The 20,682-nt window shown below is 43.5% G+C and overlaps 1 protein-coding gene across 3 annotated transcripts in view; it reads right to left on the bottom strand.

Annotated features, from left to right (window-relative positions):
* syt8 (synaptotagmin VIII) overlaps positions 1 to 20,682 on the bottom strand; it is a 115,053-nt gene that overhangs the window by 79,830 nt on the left and 14,541 nt on the right. The window contains exon 2 of one of the 3 annotated variants that reach the window (XM_041198291.1): positions 10,973 to 11,192. The exons of the other annotated variants lie outside the window; for them this stretch is intronic. The gene's annotated coding sequence lies outside the window, so the exon portion shown is untranslated. The remainder of the gene's footprint in view (positions 1 to 10,972; positions 11,193 to 20,682) is intronic. 3 annotated transcript variants of the gene reach the window in all.

The following is a 20,682-nucleotide window of genomic DNA, read 5'->3' as shown; positions in this document are numbered from 1 at the left end:
TAATTGCTGAACAGGAGGTGGACCTGTTTGAAAGGTGAAAGCTGCAAGATTGTATTTGAGGAGCTTTGCCACTTGGATCAGTAGCTACAATCCAAACATCTTGAGCAAGGTCAGGGATTATAGCACACAGTGCTGACTATAAATCTAAGCGTAGCTATATCCAGCAGAAGATTCCTGAGCAGTTTAGTGTTATCTGAGGCAAACACTTTCAGCCACCAAGCCAGAGAGCAGCAGTAGGAGGAGGCTGCCACCAGCTGGAGATGCTTACATCCTAAGAAATGATAGTTAAAGGCTTAAAAGTCAATAGCATCTAAGCGAAACTGAGGTGGGACAATTCCCCATGGACTTGTAAACAACAGTACATATTGTATAATGCTTACAATATAAATACAATCTGTACCGTTAATAACAAGTCCCAAAAATATTAATGTTACAATATGATGCCTTGAATAAGTGATCAAAGCAATATCAATCAACATTGATGATTTATGCTGCACCAGTTATGTGAATCTTATCAGTCTTTTACAGCTGTACCATTCTGTCTTATGGTTCCTCTAAGGGCAAACAGCTCAGCATATTTTTACCTCTAGACTTGACTATTCCAATGCTCTCCTGCCTAGTCTCTCACCTTCCAGTCTAAACATGTCCAAAACTCTGCTGCCCATTTCTTAACTCTCACCAAGTGCTGTTTATCAAGTTCCCCTGTGTTCATTGACCTATATTGGCTCCTAGTCTGGCAATGCCTCAATTTTAAACTTCTCATCCTTGTTTTCAAATCCCTCCTTGCTCTTGCCCCTTCTAATATCTGTAACACACTTAGTAAAGTAAAAGGTCATCTGTCCTGATAACTCCTTATGTGGCTCAGTGTCACATTTTGTTTGATTAAACCGTGTGAAGCGCCTGGGATAGTTCATTATGTTAAAGGTGCTGTGCAAATGCAAATTTTGTTGTTGGGTGGAGGTATTTTGGTAGGCCAGAACAGCAGGAGCACAGAGATCTCAGAGGTTTATAGAGCTGGACAAGGTTATAAAGATAGGGAGGGGAAAGACCATGAAGGATGAGAATTTAAAATGTGAGTTATTAAGGGACCAGGAGTCAATGTGGGTCAGTATACAGAGGTGATGGATGAGTGGGACTAAGTACAGGATAGGATACAAGCAGCAACATTTTTAATAAGCTGAAGTTTATGGAGGATGAAGAATGGGAGGCCAGAATGGTCGAGTCTACAGTTGACCAAGGCATGGATGAGGGTTTCAACAGCAGACAGCTGAAACAGGGACAATGAACATTTTGGAGGTGGAAGCAGGCGGTCTTTCTGATGGAGGAGATTTGGGGTTGGTAGCACAGCTTGGGGTCAGATAGGATGCTGAGGTTGCAACTAATTTGGTTCAACTTGAAATAGTGGCTGGGGAGAAAGATAAAATCAGTGATAACGGTATACATTCATGGAGGATATTGTTTGAATCGTCTGAATTACAAAAAAGTAGCATGCAGATACGGAAAGTAATTAGGAATGCAAATGGAATATTTGTCTTTATTGCAGGGAGATGGAGTATGAAAATAGGGAGGTCTTGCTACATTTGTACAGGGCATTGGTGAGACCGCTCCTGAGTACCGTGAACAGTTTTTAGCTCCTTAAGGAGGGATGTACTTGCATTGGAAGTAGTTCAGAGAAGGTTCACTAGGCTGATTCCTGGGATGAAGGTTTTGCCTTATGAGGGGAGATTGATCAAGTTGGGCCTATACTCAGTGGAGTTTAGACGAATGAGAGGTGATCTTATTGAAACATATAAGATTCTGAGGGGGCTTGACAGGGTAGATACTGAGAGGATGTTTCCCCTCATGGGGAACATAAAACAAAGGGACACAGTTTAAAATAAGGGGTCTCTCATTTCAGACTGGTTTGAGGTGAAACTTCTTCTCTCAGAGGGTCTTTAGTCTTTGGAATTGTCTTCCCTAGAGACCAGTAGAGGCTGGGTCATTGAATATATTCAAGGCTGAGTTTGACAGATTTTTGATTTTAAAAGGACTCAAAGGTTATGTGGGCAGGCAGGAAAGTGGAGTTACAGCCATAATCAGGTCAGCCACGATCTTATTTAGTAGCAGAGCAGGCTAGAAGTTATGAAAGTACTGCTCCTGCTTTTATTTCTTATGGTCTTATGTTTGTGATTTTGATCAATGCTGTTCCAGTGCTATGGTAAGGGTGGAGACAGAATTGAAGAGGTTCAGTCATAGAAATGCATCGAAGAAGATCATGGATTTGGAAGCACATTCAAGGGCTTTGTTGAGGAAGGAGAAATTGGAGGTACAATGGTAATTTACTAGGTCAGAGGGGTCAAGGGTAGTATTTTGGACAGTAGTGTATGACAGCAACTTTGAAAGAGAGGGGGAATATTACTTGCAAAGAGAATCCATTTACAGAGTCAGCTAGCCTGGGGGCCAGGAAGGGAAATAACGTTTTTGCCAGTTTAGTGGGAATGAAATCAAGAGAGCAGGAGGTGGGTCTCATAGATAAGGTGATCTTCAAGAGGGCACGTGAATAAACTTGAAAATGTCACAGGTTGCGGGCAAGTGTTCAGGAAATCTTGGGGTGGTTTGGCTTGGTGGGCAAGAGGAAGATGGGCATGGCAGAGACAGCTGAAATAAGTTAAATTTGATTTATTCAACACTGAAACCTAGTGGCCCAGATTGCCTGTATATTGAGGTAATTGAAGCCCTTACAACTAACCTATAAGTTTACAGTAGTTATAGAAAAGAACAAGGAAAAATCAAAAGTCAAAATATTCAATTGAAGAAAAGTTAATTTCAATGAGTTTTAAAAGGACCAAGCCCAGGTGGATTACAATCAAAAATATCAGGTTAAACAACAAACAGTAAATGAGCAATGGAAGGCCTCCAAAGAAAATATAGCTCAGGTATAGGCTAGACATAGGAGGTAGGGGGCTTATCGTAAATGTCAGGCTTATAACACAATAGAAAACTAAGCTAAATACAGAAAATACAGAGAACTGAAAAACTAAAGTACAAAGATAGTGTATGAACAGAATAGCAAATAACATAAAAGGGAACCCAAAGGTTTTTTATAAACATGTATTAATAGTGAAAGAGTAATCAAAGGAAGGGTGGGACCAATTACAAAACAAAAAGAAGATTTTGTGGAGGCAATGGATGGCTGAGGTAATAATTCTTGTCAACAAACTTTGGGAAGGATGTCAAGGCCTTGCAGATGGGTCAGGGTGTATCTATGAGAATGGGAAAGGGGGTAAGGGCGCATTTGTTCTTCTTAGAGCAGGAAACTGTAAAGGGAGATTTTATAGGGAGTTCAAAGTCATGAAAAGATTTGATAGAGTAAATAAGGAGGAACTATTTCCAGTGGTGGATGGGTTGGTAAATGGATGACAAAGGTAATTAATTTGTAAAAAAAAAAATCAGACGCAATATGAGGGGAGAAAAATCATGCAGCAGGTTATGATCTTGAATGCACTGACTGAAAGGTTGATAGAGGCAGATTTAATGATACCTTTCAAAAGGAAATTGGATAAATACTTGGAGAAAAATTTGCATGACAATGGGGAAGGAACAGAGGAGCAGGACTAATTGAATAACTTTCAGAGAGCCAACATAGGAACAATGGGCTAAATGGCTTTCTTTTGTGCTGCATTATTCTATATGTTATCAAGTTGCCACCTTGCAATTAGTCATTAACAGATAGACCATAATGGTGAGTTAAATCCACATTACAACAACAACTTGTTTTTATAGAGCACCTTAAATGTACAAAAGTATTTCACAGGAACATTATAAACAAAATTTGACACCCAGCCACATAAGGAGATATTACGGCAGATGACCAAGAGCTTAGTTAAAGAGTTAGGTTTTAAGGAGTATCTTAAAGGAGGAAAGTGAAGCAGAGAAGTTTACAGAGGGAATTCCAGAGCTTGAGGCACCAATAATGGTGAAGTGATGAAAATCAGGGATGTTCAAGAGGCTGAAATTAGGGGAGTGTAGATATCTTGGAGGTTTGTAGAGCTGGAGGAGATTACAGAAATAGGGAGGGGCCAGGACATGGAGATACTTGAAATCAAGGATGAGAATTTTAAAATCAAGACATTGCTTAAACCAGGTGTAGGTCACCAAGCACAGGAGTGATGGGTGAATGGGATTTGGTGCGATTTAGGACACAGGCAGCAGAATTCTGGATGTAGGCAAGTTTACTAGGGGAGAATGTGGGAGGCTGTATGGAGTATAATAGAATAAGTTGGAGGTAACAAAGACATGGATAAGGGTTTCAGCAGCAGAAGAGCTGAGGCTGGGGCAAAGTTGGGCAATGTAACAGAGATGGAAATAGGTGGTCTGAGTAACAGCACTGTTGAAAGTTAATGTCTGGTTCAAATATAACACCAAGGTTGAAAGCAGTCTAATTTAGGTCAGGCAGTTTCTATGGATTAAAGAGTGCGAGGAGAGTGGCGGAGGCACAGGATAAAACTGAAAAAGTAACGTCACAGGGAAGCTGTGACCTGATTGATTAGTAGGAAATCTGCACCAAATTTGAAAAAAAACACTGCAAAGCTAATTAATAAATTAATTATCTAAGTTGAGATGGCTGGGCAGGTGATGTGCTGCAGCTGTATGATGTGGGAACTGGCAGATCCCATTGCGAGCCGCAGTGACCACATCTGCAGCAAGTGTTGGTTGCTGAAGGAACTCCAGCTCAGAATTGATGAGCTGGAGTCCGAGCTCCGGATGCTGTGGCACATCCAAGAGGGGGAGATTTACCTGGATACTTTGTTTCAGGAGGCAGTTACACACGGTAGATTAAGTACCTGAAATTCGGTCAGTGGTCAGGGTCAGCAGGGTGTCACTGCATGTGAGGCAGATAGAGGGATCCTGTGTTCAGGAACAGAGGAGCCTCAGCTCTTGACCTTGTCCAACAGGTACGAGGTACTTGCTCCCTGTGTGGATGAGGAAGAGGGCTGTAGGGAGGATGAGCCAGCTGACCACAGCACCGTGGCACAGGAGGCCATTCAAGAGGGGGGAGCAAAAAGACAAGTGGTTGTTGTAGGGGATTCTATAATTAGGGGAATTGATAGCATCCTTTGTAAGCAGGATCGAGAGTCCCGCATGGTATGTTGCCAGCCCGGTGCCAGGGTGAGGGGCATCTCTGACCAGCTTGAAAGGATTTTAGAGAAGGAGGGAGAGGTTCCAGTAGTTGTGGTCCACGTTGGGACAAATAACATAGGTAAGACAAGGAAAGAGGACCTGTTTGGGGATTAACAGTAAGTAGGAACTAAATTAAAGAACAGGTCCTCAAGGGTTATAGTCTCCGGATTACTACCCGAGCCACGTGCAAATGGGCATAGGGACGCGAGAATAAGGGAAGAAAACACGTGGCTAAAGGAGTGGTGTGGGAAAGAGGGGTTCAATTTCATGGGGCACTGGCATCAGTATTGGAACAGGAGGGATCTGTACCGTTGAGACGGTCTCCACCTGAACCGATCTGGGACCAATGTTCTAGTGAAAAAGGTAAATAGAGTGGTCAACAGGACTTTAAACTAGAAAGTGGGGGGTGGGGGGGGAAGGATAAGACTCCAAGAAGTATGACTAATGGAAAAAAAAGCAGCAGGTTAGCCTGTGGGGGGGGGTAGTGGATTCAACTTCATGGAAAATTATGAAAAAACTGAAAAGGAAGGAGAGCCCAGGAGAGGCTATTAAAGTCTCCAGAACACAAAATAGGACAGAGTGTTTGGAAAGGGCTAGGAATCTAACTTCAAGCGCATCAGATAAAGGGACGACAATGAGAAGGGGGACGGGAAATACAGGACTGAAGGTGTTGTATCTGAATGCACGCAGTATCTGAAATAAAGTAAATAAGCTTGTGGTGCAGATTGAAATTGGCAGGTATGTGGTGGGCTTCACAGAAACATGGCTGCAAGGGGATCAGGACTGGGAGCTAAATATCCAAGGATATACATCCTATCGAAAAGATAGGCAGGTTGGCAGAGGGGGTAGGGTTGCTTTGTTAGTAAGAAATGAAATTAAATCGATAGCAAAAAACGACGTAGGATCAGATGATGTAGAATCTGTGTGTAGAGTTGAGGAATTGCAAAGGTAAAAAAACCATAATGGGAGTTATGTACAAGCCTCCTAATATTAGTCAGGATGTGGGGCACAAGATACACCAGGAGATAGAAAAGGCGTGTAAGAAAGACAAGGTTACAGTGATCATGGGGGATTTCAATATGCAGGTAGACTAGGAAAATCAGGTTGGTAGTGGATCCCAAGAAAAGGAATTTGTGGAATGTCTACGAGATGGCTTTTTGGAGCAACTTGTGGTGGAGCCCACTAGGGAACAGGCAATTCTAGATTTAGTGATGTGTAGTGAGGCAGATTTGATAAGGGAGCTTAAGGTGAAGGAACCCTTAGGAGGAAGTGACCATAATATGAAAAAATTTACCCTGCGATTTGAGAAGAAAAAGCTGGAATCAGATGTAACAGTATTACTGTTGAATAAAGGTAACTACAGAGGCATGAAGGAAGAGCTGGCCAGAATTGACTGGGAGATGAGCCTAGCAGGAAAGACAGTGGAACAGCAATGGCAGGAGTTTCTGGGAGTAAGTTGGGAGACACAGCAAAAATTCATCCCTAGGAAGAAGAAGCAGACTAAAGGGAGGACGAGGCAACCATGGCTGACAAGGGAAGTCAGGGACAGCATAAAAGCTGAAGAGAAAGCATACAATGCGGCAAAGAGCAGTGGGAAACCAGGGGATTGGGAAGCCTACAAAGACCAACAGAGGACAACTAAAAAAGAAATAAGGGGGGGAGAAGATTAAATATGAGGGTAAACTAGCCAGTAATATAAAAGAAGATTGCAAGAGTTTGTTTAGATATATAAAGGAAAAGAGAGAGAGGCAAAAGTGGACATTGGGCCACTGGAAAATGATGCTGGAGAAGTAATAATGGGGAACAAAGAAATGGCGGAGGAACTGAATAGGTACTTTGCATCAGTCTTCACAGAGGAAGACATGAGTGACAAGAGAGTTTGGGGGCAGAGGTAAGTATGGTGGCCATTACCAAGGAGAAGGTGCCAGGAAAACTGAAAGGTCTGAAGGTGGATAAATCACCTGGACCAGATGTTCTGAAGGAGATAGCTGAAGAGATAGTGGAGGCTTTAGTGGTGATCTTTCAGGAATCACTGGAGTCAGGGAAGGTTGCAGAGGACTGGAAAATCGCTAATGTAACACCCCTGTTTAAGAAGGGAGTGAGGCAAAAGATGGGAAATTATAGGCCGATTAGCCTGACCTCAGTCGTTGGCATGATTTTAGAGTCCATTATTAAGGGTGAGATTTCAGAATACTTGGAAGTGCATGATAAAATAGGGCAAAGTCAGCATGGTTTCATCAAGGGGAGGTCATGCCTGACAAATCTGTTAGAATTCCTTGAGGAGGTAATGAGCAGGTTAGACAAATGAGAGCCAATGGATGTTATCTACTTGGACTTCCAGAAGGCCTTTGACAAGGTGCCGCACAGGAGGCTGCTCAGTAAGATAAGAGCGCATGGTGTTAGAAGCAAGGTACCAGCATGGATAGAAGATTGGCTGTCTGGCAGGAGGCAGGGAGTGGGGATAAGGGGGTACTTCTCAGGATGGCGTCTGGTGACTAGTGGAGTTCTGCAAGGGTCAGTGTTGGGGCCACAACTTTTCACTTTATACATTAATGATCAAGATTAAGGAACTGAGGGCATTCTGGCTAAGTTTGCAGATGATACAAAGATATGTGGAGGAACAGGTAGTATTGAGGAGGCAGGGGGGCTGCAGAAGGATTTGGACAGGTTAGGAGAAGTGGCAGATGGAATACAACGTGGGGAAGTGTGAGGTCATGCACTTTGGTAGGAAGAATAGAGGCATAGACTATTTTCTAAATGGGGAGAGAATTCAGAAATCTGGAGTGCAAAGGGACTTCGGAGTCCTAGTCCAGGATTCTTTTAAGGTTAACTTGCAGGTTGAGTCGGTAGTTAGGAAGGCAAATGCAATTTTGGCATTTATTTTGAGAGGACTAGAATATAAAAGCAGGGATGTGCTGCTGAGGCTTTATAAGGCTCTGGTCAGACCACATTTAGAATATTGTGAGTAATTTTGGGCCCCGTATCTCACGAAGGATGTGCTGGCCCTGGAGAGGGTCCAGAGGAAGTTCACGAGAATGATCCCAGGAATGAAAGGCTTAACATGTGAGGAAGTTTGAGGACTCTGGGTCTATACTCGATGGAGTTTAGAAGGATGAGGGATGATCTGATTGAAACTTACAGAATACTGAAAGGCCTGGATAGAGTGGACGTGGGGAAAATGCTTCCATTAGTAGGAGAGACTAGGACCCGAGGGCACAGCCTCAGAGTAAAGGGCAGACCTTTTAGAACAGAGATAAGGAGAAACTTCTTTAGCCAAAGAGTGGTGAATCTATGGAATTCATTGCCACAGAAGGCTGTGGAGGCCAGGTCATTGAGTGTATTTAAGACCAAGATAGTTGGGTTCTTGACTGGTAAGGGGATCAAAGGGTACGGGGAGAAGGCAGGAGAATGGGATTGAGAAATTTATCAGCCATGATTGAATGGGAGAGCAGACTCGATGGGCCGAATGGCCTAATTTCTGCTCCTATGTCTTACGGTCTTATGGAGATGGACAAAGTCGATGATGAGTGAATGGAGTTGATGGTGGCTTCAGTCTTCCCAATATTTAATTGGAAGTAATTTCTGCTCAACCAGTAGTGAATGTTGGACAGCAGTGTGACAAATCAGAGACAGTTGAGAGCGCTGGTGAGGTAGAGTTGGGTGTACATGTGGAAATTGATGTTGTGTTTTTGGATGATGTCGCCAAGGGGCAACATGTAGATGAGAAATTGGAGAGGACTAAGGATTGATCCTTGCAGGCATCAGAGGGAACAGTATGGAAACCTAAAGAAAAGGCATTAGAATTGATTCTCTGGCTACAGTTAGATGAATGAGAACAGAACCAGACAAGCGCAGTTTGCCTTTGTTATGGTCACTAGGATGTCATTGTGACTTTGATAAGAGCTTTTATGGCACTGTGTCAGGGGCTGAAACCTAATTGGAAGGATTCAAACATGGGGATATTACCAATATACAAACACTGCTTATCAGAACTTTCCAACAAGCACCAAGATGTAGCTTGGCTGGTGGTGAGAAAGGCCCTCCCCGTCAGATCCTTCCAACACACCAGGAGTCTCACCCCCTCTGCACATTGCCCTCGAGGTGGCTGTGGTGGGGACGAGACCATTGTTCACCTCCTTGTGGATTGTGCCTTTGCGAAGAAGATATGGAGAGAGATGCAGTGGTTTCTGTCGAGGTTCATCCCGAGCAGTTCTGTGACACAGGACTCTGCTCTACGGACTGTTCCCAGGGACACACACTGAGACAAACATCAACTGCAGCTGGAGGATCATCAACTCGGTGAAAGACGCTCTTTGGTCTGCCCAAAACTTGTTGGTCTTCCAGCGCAAAGAGTTGTCCCTGACCGAGTGTTGCAGACTGGCACATTCCAAGGTCCAGGACTACTTGCTGAGGAATGCACTAAAGCCTGGGGCAGCTGCCACAAAGGCGAAATGGGGAAAGGTTGCTGTCTAAGACCTTTCTGCCACAGTGCACCGAGGGGCTGGGAACTGTTGAGAGCCCCTCGGGCTGTACAGCTCAAAATGAATGTATGCAGTGAATACTAATTATATTATAAATGTATTGAAGCACCTCAGAGTGCAACATGATGTACGTTGATAACTCCAATACCATTGTCTCATTGTCTGCATTGACCATATTGAAATGATTGTAATATTCATTGATTGTATTGATGCACCTTGTGATCCATGTGTAACAGTTGAATCTGATTGTACTTTTGTGATGGTGACTTTGAAATGTTTTGGAATGTTCCAGATATTTTATGAATAAAATATATTTTTCAAAAAACTATATACAAACACTGTTTATACATAACTTTTTCTTTTGTCTGAATGATTTTTTCCCCACCCCCATCAACTTCCCTGCTCCGAGGTCTTTGACTCTTGTGGAATACAGCTCCATAGCTACTTGATATCCTCCAAGAGACCATTCATTATGTGTGAATGTCAGGACCAAGGTAGAGAAATCACAGCCAATCCGGATCCTTCTCTTGCAGACGGCATTCAAATGTATTTTTTCCAGCATGGCCACTGGATTGGAAAAGAAAATCCTCCCTCATTTCCCTTCACCCTAACCCAGGAGTGCAAAAGACCATGGTAGCACTCCATCCACTATAAAATCAGTTAACTTAATAAAAGGATCAAATGTCAGATCTAAATCTAAAGTCTAAATAGGTCAGCTACTTAATATTTAACCAACTGAACAATTCCTCAATAAGCTGCCTTTGGATAACTTTTTTAAACTGCCTGGTGTTTTCCATTTGCCTATGAATTAAAATAATCAAAAGGCGAAGCACCTCCTACTCCCCGCACACAATTACAATGATGTGAAGTTTTATTCTGCAGATTTTCCTGGCCTCCCGCATCACATCACATCACGCAAGCAAGTGTTTTGGTGGTGCACAGTGGCAAGATGTGACCCTCTAATTAATGCTTTCTCTGTTTCTAGGTGTATCCCATTGCATTCTTCTTAAATTACTCACTTCAGTAATCTAAAATCTTTAGGAGGGAGTGTCAACCAGCTACTAAACTAACCAGGGTTATCTATAACATGTAATACCATACTAGGTGTGGTGCATGAAAGCAAGGTATGGTAATCTCAGAGACATAATATGATGCTATTAAAAGTAAATTCAGAGAAATTATAAAATTATTGAATTATTTGGGAACTCAGGAGCTGCTTTAACCTGCAGCAATGTTGAATTGTCATTAACCCTTCATGTATTCTGTTTGTGAACCAAACAATGATGTAACTGTATGAATATTGAATATATCTGAAACAAAAATAAAAATACCTGGAAAAACTCAGCAGGTCTGGCAGCATCTGCGGAGAGGAACACAGTTAGTCTGTGTCTTAAGATGAAATGGCGAGTCTGGAGGAATGTTGCAGTCACATAATATTGCTATTGTTGAGGCAAGTACAGCGATAATGTAGGCCTGTATGTTCAGAGCAGAGCTGATATTAATCAAGCCACTTGTGATATTTAAATCAGTCTTTTCCGGCCTTGAGTTATTCTGTGTGGAAATGATGGTATATTTTCCAATTAGTGCACTTCAGGTACAAATTTTAAATAAGCTTGCACTTTATTCCATTGCATACTGTTTTCAGATAGGCATTACTCTGCTGAGATTAGTATGCAGGTTTAAAAATGATTTTATCTAGGATTAAATTCTATGATTTTTGAACATTTGGAATAAAGCAGGGATAATTAAATATACAAAACCATAATTATTGCTGTAATTATAGCTGATTGCACATGTCACAGGAATTACATAATTGCTATAATATATAAATTATGGTCTGTTTGGCAAGAGTTTTCAGTGATCCAGTTTAGGGACAAAATTCGATGAATTGATGACTACTATTATGCTTTGCAAAGTTTGTAGTGATAGCCCTGGAAGAGGGAATTCACTAGTAGAGCAATAATGACCCTAAAATGTCTACCATCATTCAAATTAATAAATTGAGAAGCCTGAGTGCTTATCAGCTTGTCTACTGAAACATAAGAAAATTCATGTTGTTTCAGGTACAAGATCATAATGATCATAATATCCAATAAATACAATGGGCAATATTATTGTTGCATCCCCAGGTCTTATTGTCACTCAACTAGATATGGGGTAGTGAAAGTAGATTCCACAATGGAAATTAAAAAAAACAAGAGAGATGTAACCCCCAGGATGTGGGGTGGGTGGGGTTACCTTATGAGGAAAGGTTGGATAAGTTGGGCCTATACCCACTGGAGTTTAGAAGAATGAGAGGTGACCTTATTGAAAAATATAAGATCCTGAGAGGACTTGACAGGGTGGATCTGATAGGATGTTTCCCCATGTGGGGAAGACGAGAACCAGGGGACACAATTTAAAAGTAAGGGGCCTCCCATTTAAAATGGAGATTAGGAGAAATTTTTTCTCTCAGAGAGTCATGAGTCTTTGGAATTCTCTTTCCCAGAGAGCAGTGGAGGCAGGGTCATTGAATATTTTTAAGGTGGAGGTAGATAAATTCTTGATTAACAAGGGAGTCAAAGTTTATCAGGGGAATGTGGAGTTGAGGCCACAAGCAGATCAGCAGAATTGAATGGTGGAGCAAGCTCAAGAGGCCGAATGGTTAACTCCTGCTCCTAATTCGCGTGTTCATAAAACAGACTGTACCACCCTTTACAATCTATAGCACAAAGTCAAAGTTACCCCCAGTGAGAATGCGCACATTACTTATTGGGAGTTGACCACTGTAGAGCACAAAGATATATGGCTTGTTGAAGCAGAAGATGTTTGTAGAGAGACATTGCCATTATTATACCTGCTGCACCTTGTTGAGGTACTGGACAAAATAACATCCACTTCTCCTTCACTAGCAGAGCTGATCTCCTCTTAAGTATTAATTATTTTTAAAATACTGTGCCAGCATGGCTGTGAAGTTTAAAAAAAGAAAAATATCTTCAAAAGGTTAACAATACAACTTCAACTGATCTTCTTGAAATACAAGAACTGCAAAAATATTTAGAAGCTCACAATTTTATCTGAAAACCATTCAAATTGTTAGAAACAAACATCAAAGATTTTGAAGGGCAGATTTTGGTTAGTTGAGCAAAAAATATCACCTCGGGCAAGTACAGAGAGGAAAGCTGGGAGGAATATACAAAGAGCTCATCCATTTCTCCATCCATTCATTTAAGTGGAAGAAAAATCAGGCAGACTCTATTATTGGTGTGTATTCCATAATAATGGAGAGTCCTCTGCTGGGGACTTCAATCTTTGAATGTTGCAAAGGACCAAAAAGCAAGACAAGGCCTAGATCCATTCCTCTGACTCCTGACCCATTTTCTGCCTCAGGGATCATGAATATTCAGGGTAGAATTTTAACACCGGCAAGTGTGTGAGATTGGGTGTGGGTGGGGGAATTAAATCAGGAAAACTTCCTAACATAAAACAAAAACAGAATTACCTGGAAAAACTCAGCAGGTCTGGCAGCATCGGCGCAGAAGAGTTGACGTTTCGAGTCCTCATGACCCTTCAACAGAACTAGGTGAATCCAAGGAAGGGGTGAAATATAAGCTGGTTTAAGGTGTGTGTATGTGTATGTCGGGGGGGGGAGGTGGGAGGGGTTGTTGGTTGGGTGGGGGGAGAGAAGTGGAGGGGGGTGGTGTGGTTGTAGGGACAAGCAAGCAGTGATAGGAGCAGATCATCAAAATATGTCACAGACAAAAGAACAAAAGAACACAGAGGTGTTGAAGTTGGTGATATTATCTAAACAAATGTGCTAATTAAGAATGGATGGTAGGGCACTCAAGGTATAGCTCTAGTGGTGGGGGAGCATAAAAGATTTAAAAATATTTAAAAATACTGGAAATAGGTGGGAAAAGAAAAATCTATATAATTTATTGGAAAAAACAAAAGGAAGGAGGAAGAAACAAAAAGGGGGTGGGGATGGAGGAGGGAGTTCAAGACCTAAAGTTGTGAAGCTGGCTCTGACTTGATTACCTCTGTATTTTACGGAGACATCACAAGAGGCCCAGGAGGCGCGTATGCATTTTAAGTATGTAAATGGAGCAGCATGTGGTTTAACCTGCTTTACAAGTTTACTGCTGGCTTTTCAAACATCAGAAAACCTGACAGCTGAAGCAATGCAAGGACAGCTTCGGGGAGAAGGCAAGTTTCCTAACAGCAGTGCTGTGGGCCTGAGGAACAGAAACGCTGTCCTGCAAGCTCCCCATTCCCTCAACAGATAGACGACAAAAACAGAATTACCTGAAAAAACTCAGCAGGTCTGGCAGCATTGGCGGAGAAGAAAAGAGTTGACGTTTCGAGTCCTCATGACCCTTCGACACAACTGATTGAATGTTAGAAGAGGGGTGAAATATATGCTGGTTTAAGGTGGGGGGGGGGAAGAGAAGTTGGGGGGGGCTGGTGTGGTTGTAGGGACAAGTAAGCAGTGATAGGAGCAGATCATCAAAAGATGTCACAGACAATGGAACAAGGAAGTGTTGAAGGTGGTGGTATTATCTAAACGAATGTGTTAATTAAGAATGGATGGTAGGGCACTCAAGGTATAGCTCTAGTGGGGGTGGGGTGGAAAGACTAACCCGGCATACAAGATTTAAAAATAATGGAAATAGGTGGGAAAAGAAAAATCTATATAAATTATTGGAAAAAACAAAAGGAAGGGGGAAGAAACAGAACGGGGGTGGGGATGGAGGAGGGAGTTCAAGACCTAAAGTTGTTGAATTCAATATTCAGTCCAGAAGGCTGTAAAGTGCCTAGTTGGAAGATGAGGTGCTGTTCCTCCAGTTTGCGTTGGGCTTCACTGGAACAATGCAGCAAGCCAAGGACAGACATGTGGGCAAGAGAGCAGGGTGGAGTGTTAAAATGGCAAGCGACAAGGAGGTTTGGGTCATTCTTGCGGACAGACCGCAGGTGTTCTGCAAAGCGGTTGCCCAGTTTACGTTTGGTCTCTCCAATGTAGAGGAGACTGCATTGGGAGCAACGAATACAGTAGACTAAGTTGGGGGAAATGCAAGTGAAATGCTGCTTCACTTGAAAAGAGTGTTTGGGCCCTTGGACGGTGAGGAGAGTGGAAGTGAAGGGGCAGGTGTTGCATCTTTTGCATGGGCATGGGGAGGTGCCATAGCTAGGGGTTGAGGAGTAGGGGGTGATGGAGGAGTGGACCAGGGTGTCCCGGAGGGAATGATCCCTATGGAATGCCACTGGGGGGGTGAGGGGAAGGTTTGTTTGGTGGTGGCATCATGCTGGAGTTGGCGGAAATGGCGGAGGATGATCCTTTGAATGCGGAGGCTGGTGGGGTGATATGTGAGAGGACAAGGGGGACCCTATCATATTTCTGGGAGGGAGGAGAAGGCGTGAGGGCAGATGCGCGGGTGATGAGCTGGACACGGTTGAGGGCCCTGTCAACGACCGTGGGTGGAAAACCTCGGTTAAGGAAGAAGGAGGACATGTCAGAGGAACTGTTTTTGAAGGTAGCATCATCAGAACAGATATGACGGAGGCGAAGGAACTGAGAGAATGGGATGGAGTCCTTACAGGAAGCAGGCTGTGAGGAGCTGTAGTCGAGGTAGCTGTGGGAGTCGGTAGGCTTGTAATGGATATTGGTGGACAGTCTACCACCTGAAATTGAGACAGAGAGGTCAAGGAAGGGAAGGGAAGTGTCAGAGATGGACCATGTGAAAATGATGGAGGGGTGGAGATTGGAAGCAAAATTAATAAATTTTTCCAAGTCCTGATGAGAGCATGAAGCAGCTCCGAAGTAATCATCGATGTACTGGAGAAAGAGTTGTGGAAGGGGGCCAGAGTAGGACTGGAACAAGGAATGTTCCACATACCCCATAAAGAGACAGGCAAAGCTGGGGCCCATGCAGGTACCCATAGCCACACCTTTTATTTGGAGGAAGTGAGAGGAGTCAAAGGAGAAATTGTTTAGGTGAGAACAAGTTCAGCCAGACGGAGGATGGTAGTGGTGGATGGGGATTGCTCGGGCCTCTGTTCGAGGAAGAAGCTAAGGGCCCTCAGACCATCCTGGTGGGGGATGGAGGTGTAGAGGGATTGGATGTCCATGGTGAAGAGGAAGCGGTTGGGGCCAGGGAACTGGAAATTGTTGATTTGACGTAAGGTGTCAGAGGAATCATGGATGTAGGTGGGAAGGGACTGGACAAGGGGTGAAAGAAGGGAGTCAAGATAACGAGAAATGAGTTCCGTGGGGCAGGAACAGGCTGACACGATCATTCTACCGGGACAGTTCTGTTTGTGGATTTTGGGTAGGAGGTAGAAGCGGGCTGTCCGAGGTTGGGCAACTATCAGGTTGGAAGCTGTGGGAGGAAGATCTCCAGAGGAGATGGGGTCAGTGACAGTCTTGGAAACAATGGCTTGATAGATGACATCCTTCTACCATGCAAATTCAGGCAGGGTTAGAGATCAGAAAGCCCCCAGATCAGACATCCCCCAGGGCCTGAATTGGACTCCTGGAATCAGACCCACCCCCCCAACCAGGGCTTGGGGTCAGATCCCCTCCCCAATCCTGTAGTAGGACTAATACTACAACCGCAGAAGTAATGGAAACACTATTAAAGGAGTGGAAGTACCCTGGAGATCCGATCAGATGACCCACTAAAAGCCTTGGCTAAGATTGACACGGTTAGCAGCTAAGTGTCGGCAGAAAATGAAGGGATAGGAGACCACTACAAGGCCTCTTCTTCCATGGGGGCACCTTAAGGCCATTATTGTTGCTTCCCTAGAACCAACCACATCACCTTCCCCATGGGAAGTGGCAGTAACAGAGGCAAACAGGATGAAAATCCATCAGGGGCCTAACCCCTCACTATATGCAGCTGGTGGGAAAGGGGTGGCAGGCAGCAGTCCAGTAAACGTGAGAGGAGGGAAATGCCGATCAGATGGTGAGACAGTTGTATGACACACTTCCCGCATTTTTCTTCATCTTCCAGTAGTCTTCCGCATGGTTTAGTCTAGAATCATGGAAGAGAATCTAGCCCAATAATTCAAACAGGAACTGAATCACAGAATTGTTGCAGTGCAGAAGGAGGCCATTCAGCCCATCATGTCCACACTGGCTCTCTGAATGAGCATTTCACCTACTGTCATTCTCCTGCCTTCTCCCTATAACCCTGCACATTGTTTCTTTTCAAATAATCATCTAATTCACTCTTGAATGCCTTGATTGAACCTGCCTCCAGCACACTCTTAGGCAGTGCATTCCAGACCCTAATCACTCACTGTCTGAAAAAGATTTTTCCACATATTGCTTTTGCTTCTTTTAGCAATTACCTTGAATGTGTGCCCTCCGGTTCTTGGTCTTTCTTTCAATGGAACAATTTCTCCCTATCTACTCTGTCCAGGCCCCTCATGATTTTGAATACATCTATCAAAGTCCTCTCAACCTTCTTTTCTCCAAGGAAGAGCCTTAACCTCTCCAATCTATATTCATAACTGAAGTTTCTCATCACTCTTATAAAACGTCTTCTGTACGGTCCCTAATGACTTCACATCCTTTCTGAAATGCAGCACCCAAAACTGTACACAGTAGTCCAGCTGAGGTCTAATTAGTGTGTTATACAAGCTCAATAAAACCTCCTTGCTCTAATACTCTAAGCTTCTATTAACAAAGCCTAGGATACTGTAGGCTTTATGAACTGCTCTCTCAACCTGTCCTGCCACCTTTTATGGCTTGTGCACATATACACCCAGGATCTTCTCCACCTACACCCATGTTAGAGTAGTACCCTTTATTTATTACTTTTGCTCCATGTTCTTCCGACCAAAATGTATCACCTCACGTTTTTATGCGTTGAACTTCATCTGCCGCCCATCCGCACATTCCATCAACTTGTCTACAACTTTCTGAAGTTCTACACTAGCCTCTGCACAGTTTACTATGCTTCCAAGTTTTGTATCATCTGCAAATTTTGAAATTATACCCTGTATGCCAACGTCTAGATCATGCTGTGAACTGTGAATGAACAGGAGTGATGTGACTCCACTGCACTGTAGTGAGGGATGAATGGGCAGAGTGGTTAAAGGTAATACTTTCAACTCAACCTGCTTGTCCTGAGTAGATCATGGGTAGAATCATCCCAGATTTGCGCTAACTGCAGTAGCAGGCATGAAAAAAAATGTTTTGATGACCGGCCGCCATGACAGGTTTTCTGCCATATCGTCCGCTTCCTGCCTCATTAATTATGTAGTCACAGGAAACATGCAATCTCACTGGCAGGCAGCCTTTGAATCACCCACCGGGCCATTACCTCACTATTACCTCACTCGGGTTTCATATCTAAATTGCAGCCGTGCATGCAGTTCTCAATGCTTGCAGCTCAGGGCTGCTCCAATGAAAGCCAAGAAGAGTTCAGTGACCCATCACTGGAATGCCTTTTGGAGGCCCACCATGATGTCCTCCACCCCCGCTCTGGCTTCAGGAGGTCCAACAATCTCACCACTCCGGCTTGGAAGGTGGTGACAATGGTGGTCTGTGCCAACACTGCACAGAAGAGGTTGGCCAACCAGTGCAGAAAGAGAGTGAATGATTTTACCTGTGCCACCAGCCATTTCATCACTCTAAACTCACACACTCACAAGGCCATCACATGTTCACTGGCATCTCACTCACTGCCAACTCAAGGGACATCACCACTCTCTGTCTCATACACGCCCTCACAACACCATCTGGCCTCATCTCCTCTGGAGACTGCCTTCTTAGCCCTCACCACCTTGAGACCACTTGCACAGATCAACATGTGCCCCCACACACACACCCACCTTCCCCAGTACAGACCATGTCCTGCAGCCTCTTCCTTTGCCTGAGGCCACTTTTCACCCTTCCCCAAGCAAGTCCTAGCCCAGCAGCCGTTGAAAAGCCACCCCTGCCTTATGACTGGTCTGGTAGGTAGAGACCTGTCCGTGAGCCCCCCTAAAATTGATGTGGTGCTGCCTGCAAAAGCTTGGCACTGATGACTGCAAGTGCTGCCTGAAGCAAAGTAGGCAAACAAATCTAAAAGTCCCAGGTGAACTGCAGCTCGCCAGGTGCACATCGCTTACTTACAGTTGTGAAACATGTCAGCTTACCCAGATAACCCAGTATGGGAGGGTGATTCCAGTGAGCAGGGCATACACTGGGATGCTAAAGTATTGAAATTAGGTTCCTGATGTGGCCGCCATTGATGGGTGCAACGGACAATTGCAAACTGGTTTCACGATGGCATAAAACCAATTTTTGGCCTTCTCAGCATATTGTTTGCTTATGCCTGCCATGATGCCCACCACCACTGGGCTGGATGATTCTACCCAATGGAAAGTCATTACTGCTAAAGTAAAAGTGATTTTAAAAAACTCGCAGGAAATTTTAAGTTATTTTGCAAGTATCTGAAAATAAGCAAATTGCAGATTGGTCTACTCCAACTTATTATTTCTCAGGCTCACAAATAATGGAACTCATTACCTCCTACATTCTTCCCTTCACCCCACATTGTGCAACCTTTCAAAACCCACTGTTGATATCACCCAAATGCTATTTTCAGATTTACAGCAGCAAAGTGTCATGCCCAGTATATTGTGAACTTTCAGTTTTAACTTTTAAAAACTTAGGCACCAACAAACTGTTAAAATGGCTGCTGCAAACATTTGGCATTTGAGCTAAAGCCAGTATCAAGTCTCAGGCAAATATCTAATTAAGTATGGACATTCACAACCATCTGGGGAATTCAACATCCCTTTGTTTAAGAGTGGGCCAACACAAAGAGGCTATGGAATTTTCCAGACTGCTTGTTTTCATGTTTCATACTGAACAAAAGCGAATATTGAAACTCAATTGGTGGCAGATAGAAGTGAATGACCCACATCACCTTCCCATTGTATCATGGTGGCTTTCTGCATCCAAACTAGACTAGGTAGACTGCAGAGGTGTTAACCTACAACACAGGATCCAGGATCAACGTAAACACCACTACTTATTTGGAAGAGACCTTGAACTTGTGAGAAGCCACATGAAGACAGCCATGTTTTTTTTTGTTTGTTTAAAAGAGCAGGAGCTGTTTGGAGATATATCCACCACAGCCAACAGAAACATCAGTTCACATAGCTTGTGAACCAGACTCAGAAACCATCTGCAAAACATCAAGCATCCAAGTACATAACCTGTTGCAGTTTTCAAAGTTCTTCTTGAGAACCAACTCCCTAGAAATTCGACTACAAGAAACCTCACAACCTGCAATGAACCCTTTGCTTTACAGGACGCTCATTTCAACTTTAAAGCACCCAATAAAGTATAGGTCTGCCACATGGGAGACCGGAGATTGTAAACCAAAGACTACCTTAACAGTAATCTGTAAAAGTGTACCACCTTTACCTTTAACTAATATATGTGCATGAGTGTGCATGTGAGATTGAGTGGGTAACATTGTGTTAATTTGGGGTAAGTGAGAATAAATAACCTTCTTTAGTTCTAAACTCACATAAGATTGCTGCTGAATTGTTTATTGAATAACAGATAACAAATAATGCTCCCCATTATTTGATTGACAGCTCAGGCTCTCTGATGTCTGTGGTCAAATTCACACTGTTTATTGAAACAACGCCATTGGATTCAGGTGCTTGTGGTTTGACGTTTTTGAAATTTCAAAGGGCCTGGATGATTGACAATTTTAGGAACTTTCACTCCAGATCTGTTTTCAATAGGAGAAATTTATCAATGGAGTACATTTTTTCAAAGGTTTTTTTATGCATTCCACTTTACAATGTGATGCTCATTGGTCCTAGAGAACATACAGTGGGTAAATGGGTATTGAGGTGCCAGAGCTTAGCATAGGAGCCACAAAGGGACAGGGGGTGGATGAAAGGGCAGACTCTGGCATTGGAGGCATGAGTGGGCAGAGGTGGTTGGTGGAAGGGCAGAGCCTGAATGGGGTCATGAGAGGACATAGTGAGTAGGTGAAATGGCAGAACCTGCATAGAGTCTATGAGGGGGATCTTTTGAACTTACCTCCAA

Source organism: Carcharodon carcharias, chromosome 10 (assembly GCF_017639515.1).
Source record: "Carcharodon carcharias isolate sCarCar2 chromosome 10, sCarCar2.pri, whole genome shotgun sequence".
Classification (NCBI taxonomy): Eukaryota; Metazoa; Chordata; class Chondrichthyes; order Lamniformes; family Lamnidae; genus Carcharodon; species Carcharodon carcharias.
This window is presented reverse-complemented; position numbering and strand designations above follow the sequence as displayed.